Raw genomic sequence first — 6,000 nt, forward strand, 5'->3', positions numbered from 1 at the left:
ACCAAATTTGGTTGAAATCGGTACAGGGGTTCAGAAGTTACACTAAATTGCCCGTTTTCTGAACAATACCCTCCCTTCAGACCCCTACCCCCTTATCCAAATTTCCCTCCCGTACGATCGGCTCCTCATAGTGAATATGTGTACAAAATTTGATTGAAATCGGTCCTGGGGGTTGGGAGTTACACTGAGTTGCTCGTTTTCCAAAGACAACACCTCCCCTATACCCTCCCCTTTTTCCAATGACCATCCCATCCCTTTGTTATCTTTTCCTTATGATGTAGAATGTGTGTACCAAATTTGGTTGAAATCGGTACAGGGGTTCATGATTTACTTTGAATTGCCCGTTTTCTAAACAAAACCCCTCCTCCAGACCCTCCCCTTTCCCAAATCCCTCCCATATGATTACCTCCTCGTAGTGAATATGTGTACAAAATTTGGTTGAAATCGGTCCTGGGAGTTGAAAGTTACACAGAATTGTTCGTTTTCTGAACAAAACCCCCCCCCCTTTTCTACATGACCATCCCACCCCTTTGTTAACTTCCTCTGAGGATAGAGAATGTCTGTACCAAATTTGGTTGAAATCGGCCAAGTGGTTCAGAAGTAGTTAGCGAACATACATACATAGATTGGTTTTTATATATAATATTATATTATATTAATTATATTATAGTATATAATTAGTATATTATTATACAATTATTGTTTGATGCGACCCCAGATTGTGACGACCAATGAGTCACATTTAGAAGCTGAAATGTGTTCCAGTTATTGAATTTTTCAAATTTAGTGAAATCTATACCTTTTTCTCTATGTTGATTGATTTTGAGTACACCCGATTCTGTTTTTACACGGATTTTTTTTACATGGCCGTGTAAAAAAAAATCTCATACAAAATTTTCGCAAAGTTGCTCCATTTTGCATGATTCGTCGAGAAATCATAAAACTTTTTTTACACGGATTTTCAAATTTTGTACTGAAAACTTTTTTTACACGGAACGCATCCCCCGTGTAAAAAAAGAATCGGGTGTATTCGTAAAAAAAAACATTATTTAATGTTTCTTTTGAAAACGCAAACATTAATTTAATATTGTTCTTGATGCATTGCATATTCATCACGAGAAAAAAGAAAAACAAACTGTTTCCAACCAAAGCGTGCGCGGTGCGCTCTTCGGCAAAGCACAGCCCGACACTACGATCGAGTCTAACCGAAGGTGCGTCGAGTCGTTGATTGTTCTCGCAGCGCGTCGAACGGGTTTGACTCCTGCGCGCATAGCATAACTTGCATCTAAACGTGCTTGCTTCGCATGCGAAAGAGGATGATGTGAAAAAACGGAGAAAGCTGGCAACGCTCACGCCGGTTCTCTGCGCGTGGAGAACGAGTGAGAATACCAAGGAGGAAATTATTTCAAATCATTTGAACCGGTGCCAGCGAAAGTGGTACATAAACCATTTTTGTCGATTTTGTGTTTTTTACACCAACTGCTTCTGGGAGCAAAAGTTTAGTAAGGGAATAACGAAAAAGTGATTTTTGACAACCAAATCTGGAGAAATGCATTGTTTAATTTCTGGTATATATCACAATGGCAATTTCGTTGCCAGGAAAAGTGGTACATGTGCAGTTATACCCACTAAAAACAGTTTATTGAAAAAAAAAATTTTACAACGTAGTTGTTTCCGCAACAGAATTTAACCCTAATTTGAATTTCAAGATGGTTTACGGACGTTTAAAATAATTTTAAAAATGAACATGTACCACTTTTACTGGCAACGTCATGGCGCAAAACTTTAAATTTTACTTCTTGCAGCGCTGCTGTTGGTTCTTCATTATAGATCGTACGACTGGCAAAAGCTTTCTATGTGATGGGGTGTGGTTTTTCAGAGAAACACACATTTAGCTGCAATTTGACTGTACGCCAAGCATGTGGCGTTAACTTGATCTGCCTACGAAATATTTCTTTAGATGTTTAGATGTTAAAATCATTGGAAATATTACGTGAAGCTTTGTTTAAAAAAATTACTGGGTAAATTATTTATATTTTATAATTAATTACCAAGACATTAATTTCTTACTTCTGACCTAAAAATGGTTACCTGTTCCATGAACAGGTAGAACGTATGGACGAGTCGCCTCTGATACTTACAGACATTGTTTGGCCCTTGAAACGGACGTTGAACGCTGTAAACTTCGAACGCACTGTGATGTTTTTGCTGCACCTAGTATGGATGGATAACAAGTACGAAATTTGGAAAATTGACCTTGAAGAGGGCTACAACGTTTGGAGCAGCTTCAGGTGGTCTTCCGGAAATGTGCTGATGCGAATGGCAATGAAGACTCCGATGTTAAACTCCTATGATCAAGTTATTTACATGCTGGAGAAAGCTTTGAGGGATCCCTGTTCACCTGCGCGGGAGGCAGAGCTGTGGTTTGGTCGGGCTGTTGGCGGTGTCTACTTTCAGTATGTATTAAGCGGTCGTGATTCCGGTAACGGTGCTTGGACATCGGCACTCGCTCAATAGAATTGCGGGTGTTGAGTCTTTGGGTAAATTGGCGCTGAATATTCACTCGAACACGTTAAAGGTGAGGAAAATGGTAAGTGTCCCCTTCGTTTTGCTGCTGGTTTAAAATTGGTAAGTAGTTTTTACTTATTATAGTATGACAGTACAACAAATTATTAAATATTAAATAGTAAGGTTCTTTTCACCATGTACAAGTAATCTAGTTTTTACATAATTGACTGTCATAAATAGATTTTAGACGAGTTTTGTCATATCAAAACCGTCCAATGAAATTATCACCTATGAACTTTTTACACAAGACCTGTGCGCCGATTAAAAATTATACAGTGTCATTATACATATATAGTATACAGTGTCGGTCACTTGAGAAATTTAACGCAAAATTCAATCACTATCTGGGCTATGTTGACTGGTGCACCATGGACACAAAATATAATCGATTGTGATTCACATAACTTTGGTGCGGAATTTTATGATTATTCAAAGTGACCTTTGAATCATACCATTGTGGTAATGTTCAAATATGATCAAGTATCTATTACTTTACCAAATAAATCAGTAAGATGTTAAAACATCAAACCAAATTCCATATATCCTACTTAAAATTCCTACCTTATTCAATGTATTCTTCATTTATTGTCCTCCTCATTTCCGTGGCGTTACAATATATAGCAAAAAAATTTGTTTCGAGAAAACGAGCTGAAACCAATGTCTTTTTCTTTCTCGTTCCGTATAAAAGGTGTGGAGGTTAAAAGATATTCTTCGAATTATCACATTTGTTCTGATTAGTGTAGAAATATTATTAAAATATCACTGCAAATCCTTGAAATTTTATACTCTATCCATATTTAATCAGTATAATAATAATAATTATTGGGGTTCTTAGGGATGTTGGTGTAAACTCCTCTTTTCGGTATTGCTTCTTTTTCTCGTTTCAGAGGGCGAGTAAAGGCGCTTGAACCTAGGCTTATATGTACATTGATGGACAAAAGTATTTGTTATGTTTTCATAGTAATCTGTATGAATTCATACGATATACTTTTGCCCACCAGTGTATAAGCCAGGGCACTAGACTAAAAACTGTGCCCCATCCCAAGATGTCGAGGACCCATAGAGTGTACTGTACATTAATCCTCTTAGCCAAATCACTCCCAACGAATTATCATATATTACTCGAAACTGTAAACGGAGCGGTTGGTACGAGATGTCCCCGTTCTATGGCTTGAGTGTGGAATCAAGTTAAGTATTGATTTTCGCAACGAAATTCAATAACGCTACACAGTAGGCCTGGCCGCTTTTATGTTTGAACTACGTTTCTGATGTGCTTCAAACATAAATATTGACAAGAGAAGTGATAGATGTAGTCGTATCTATCACTTTCCAGGATCCTTTCACGAACTGGCTGTGTATGTGTAGACTAGACAAGACTAGACTAGACTTACCCGGGATGCGTGTGGTCGTCGAGCAACTCGATAACATTATCGAGTTCGCAAGCGGAAGGCAGAACATAAATAAGGAACTGAAACACAACCTGCTGGTGCACCACCATGCTGTTCGAGTCATAAGACAAGAACAGGACGCTTTTATCAGCCACCCGGGCGAAGCGAGAAGGCCGATAATGGTTTTGATTTCGAAGAGGCGATTGATTTCGCCCTGACGACCAACGAGGAAAAGACTACGCCTAACCAAAAAACGGCTCAGGCAGCAAATCGGCGAAGGCGCTCAGAGCAAAGCCGAACAGTAGGCGACAGTAGGCCATACGTTATCTTGACGGACCAGAAGGCGACTTCTCGGGCCAAAAAAGCGAAAGGCACCAACTAGACGCAAGTCGCCGAGCCGCAAGAGGGTACCTGCCAGCCAGTGCCATCGGCACAAGCGACCGAAAATCCCTCCTGGTAGCTGGTCAGTAGCTCAAAGCGGAAGTCGAGCGCTTCTCGACCCGCAAAGAAAGTTAGGGACCGAGCAGAGGCCTTGTTGGTGAAAACTGAGTATAAGTACGCCGACATCGTTGCAGGCGACCGAAAAGCTTTCGGCTTTGGAACAGGACGCGCGAAGCGTCAGACGCAGACTGGTGAAATGATCTTGGTGCTGAAACGTGGAGCGCAAACTAGCGGGACGGCCATTTTTGTCTGAATTTTGCTGCTCGGGAAGAGATCTGGGATAACGGTGCCGAGGTGAGGTCGTTTGGGATGGAAGTGACCTTCCGGTGCAAGCAAATGGACGAGGTCACGAACGCGCACGACGTCGTCTCTGTCGTCAGAGTGCAGTGCGGTAAAAAGGTCGTCCATTTGGCACGCAGCTAGCCTACACTAGGTCAGGGAGCGAGGGAGGTTGAAATCGGCTGGTCAGTAAGCCCAATAAGCAAACTTCAACCACCTTCAGTGGACAGGTACTATTGGTCGCGTCATCAGTCGGGACATCAGTCTTACGACTTTAGGGGCCCGAACCGTAGCAACCTGTGTCGTCATTGTGGAAGGGAACAAGGCGCAGGAATGCAATAATTCACCAAAGTGTCCATCTGCGCCAGCAAAAAGCAAAGCATGTAATCACGGTATGGGTGAACCTCCGTGTCCCATCGGAGAGGAAAACAAGAAGAAGCCATGCAAGCAACACAGTTGAATCTTAACCACTGTGCATCTGTCCAGCAGCTGCTGTGGCAGTCAGTCTTGGAGTCGAGGACCGATGTCGCTATCCTGTCCGACCCGTGCAACGTCCCTGACTCGGGTCTTTATTTACGTGACTATTTTCACGCGCATCTCGGAATTTATTCCATGTACCACAAGGAGCATGCAATATATTTGAAACAGATCGACGGACCTTTGGTTACGCGTGTAGATAAAAAAGCCTTATTCAAGGATTTTTTTGATAGCCAAGAAGCTATGTTGTGTACACATTCTATTTGATCTACAATAAGGAGCATGCACCACATTTTGAAATAGGGCAACAGATCTTTGGCTACGCGTGTATATCTAAAGGCCTTACTCAAAGATTTTTTTGGATAGCCAAGAAGTTATGCTGTGTACATTGTGTATGCATTGTACTTGCTTCGGAGTTTCCAACTCATGACCTGACCAATACTGATACCGGTCACGTATTTTTGTTCGGTGCCGCGTCACATATCTGGCATTGGCGCTCTGATTTAACGCATGTGCATGTGATCCAACGGAAATCGTGTCTTGCAGTGAGGCAGAGGTCTTTTTCATCAGTGCTAATGATGTGAGTTCTCTTCTTTTCGGCAATACTTTTCTGATGCGTTCTCTGTTACGCTGAGTCGTAGCCACGCTTATATTTAGCTAGCTAGGCATTTATTGAAAAACAAAGTATTCAAGACATTCGTAGGGAATCGACTGCTGGATTCATTGAGAAGAAGTTTGTTCAAAACTAGGAAAGTGGTGCCAGTCTTATTTTGTTATGCTTCATTTCGAAGAGCAATAATAAAAAAACACAAATTATAATGATGGTATATGAACAATCTTATAACGG

This window comes from Armigeres subalbatus, chromosome 1, assembly GCF_024139115.2.
Source record: "Armigeres subalbatus isolate Guangzhou_Male chromosome 1, GZ_Asu_2, whole genome shotgun sequence".
NCBI lineage: Eukaryota > Metazoa > Arthropoda > Insecta > Diptera > Culicidae > Armigeres > Armigeres subalbatus.